General features: G+C 34.3%; 1 protein-coding gene across 2 annotated transcripts in view; it reads left to right on the top strand.

The window, feature by feature from the left end:
- Nucleotides 1-2,145, top strand: part of LOC100637588 (transitional endoplasmic reticulum ATPase-like) — a 15,282-nt gene that overhangs the window by 3,446 nt on the left and 9,691 nt on the right. The window lies entirely within an intron of this gene.

The following is a 2,145-nucleotide window of genomic DNA, read 5'->3' as shown; positions in this document are numbered from 1 at the left end:
TGCTTTGAGTTGCAATTTGTCAGTCTGTCTGCCTTTGTGTGTGTGTGTGTACACATTACTTCGCCCCCTTCTACTACCTTCTATTTTCATTAGTTGTACCAATATCATATCTATAGTTTATCTTATCAATAGTGGGGCTTGTCCCAGGTGTTATCTATTGGTCATTAACTATATTCATGAGGTGGAGTAACAGAACTATTTCTCATAATAGCCAGACCCACTGCTTTTAGAATGTAGAAACCTTATAAATATTACATGTACACAGCCAAGAATTATCATGGTGATACAGTAGTACTGCCCAAAGTCAATGAATCAGGTCTGATTACTTCAGGACTGTATCACTTCAGTAATCAGACCTGATTCATTGACTTTGGACAGTATTACTGCATCAGCATGATAATTCTTGGCTGTGTGTGCTTATTGTTCATTAACTATATTCATGAGATGTTAGTAACAACTATTTCTCATACTGCTTTAAATATTACATGTAACATGTAGTACATGTTAACTTGTATTCAATCACTAATTATTGAAATGTTATGATCATGAACACTTGATCTTCTCTTGCTTTCCTTTCTTCATCTTGTTCCAGGTTCCCACAGAGCCAGCCTCAGTCCTCAGGAGGTGCTGGAGGAGGAGGAGGAGCTACTCCTCAACCTGGTGGCTTCCATGGAGCGGCCGGTAATGATGAGGATGACCTCTACAGTTAGAGATATTAGTTGAACATTAGCCGAGAGAGAGAGAGAGATTTAAATTTAAAACTCAGTTATTATTCCAATTATTACTGTTTGACTATTATTACTAGTATTATTTTGATTATTATTATTATTTACTATTATTATTATTACTATTATTATTATTATTATGCAATAAGACACAAAGGGATAAACAATAACATAGAAAGAAAAAGGGAGTGGCCCTTAGAGAATTAGAAGAACTACAGAAAGCAGACAGGAAAATAAATGAGGAGTGGATGAAAGAAGAGGATAGAGGAGAGAAAAGAGAAACTATAAAAGAGTCAAACAAGCCCATCGACTTGCGGAGGAAGAGCAGCAAATTATTATTATTATTATTATTATTATTAAGTGTTGTACATTAGGATTGCAATTGTAAGTTTGGTTACATCTTATGTAAAAAAGGCTTGCTTAATTAACTGTGAGGGCATTTAGACCTTTGATGTATTGGTTTGTACACAAGAATGCTCTTAACTGGTGTCTTGCATAGATATAAACCAGGTTTAACTTTCATTCTCATGTATCCTCTGCTAAAATATTAATTTTATGAATTTTTGTAACTTTGTAATGGATCACCCTACTTCCAAAGTAGCTATCTGGTATATGTATTTGCACAAACCATGTAGCACAACCAACCTCAATAGTTTGTAGATATATCTTTCATTTATTAAAAAAGTTTAAACCAATTAAAAGTTCAAGGTAGTCTGCAGTAAAGACTTTGTCAAAAAGTCTGTACTGCAGAGTATCTAAATGGGGGGTGTGTTCCGCCATAACATACCGTGTAGCCATAAATAATTTACTCTAATGTCCATGGTATAGCTCCCAAGTTTTTGTCAGTCAAAAATTTCATCAAAATCTTAATTTCTTGTTGAAATTAATTTTTGTCATAATTATTATAAATCCGCATACTAACTACATGGAGCAAATTAGTCGTTTAAAGATTTTGTCAAGCAAAAATTCTTGACAAATTTGACAACAAAATTGGAGCTATACGGTACACTGTTGCTTGCAACTTGGTCAGATGTTTAATGTGGTTTAGCAAATTCTACATCGGCAACAAAGTTGCTCAGTGTATGTTTGGTTTTAAACAAACAGCCCACCAATTGCAAATATCTTGTACTAGTGGAGTTATATAAATAATTACTATGGGATAACCTCTGTTGTGGGATAGTCCCTGTTGTGCTGATGCGATTGCCGTAGCATCAGCTGATGATAATAGCTAACACTGAATTTGCATGCAATGTACAATGACTGTGCAGCTTAGTTAGTCATGATGCAATGCTATGTATATAACGAGAATGCCCTGCTGCTCAGTAGTGTTTAAATCAATTCTTAGCTGAGTTTTAAGCTACTCTTCTTAAACTTGTTAAAACTTAAAATAACACAGCTGAACACTTATAATTATGATAAC

The sequence above is a fragment of the Amphimedon queenslandica genome, unplaced genomic scaffold (genome assembly GCF_000090795.2).
Source record: "Amphimedon queenslandica unplaced genomic scaffold, v1.1 AMPQUscaffold_13375, whole genome shotgun sequence".
NCBI lineage: Eukaryota > Metazoa > Porifera > Demospongiae > Haplosclerida > Niphatidae > Amphimedon > Amphimedon queenslandica.
This window is presented reverse-complemented; position numbering and strand designations above follow the sequence as displayed.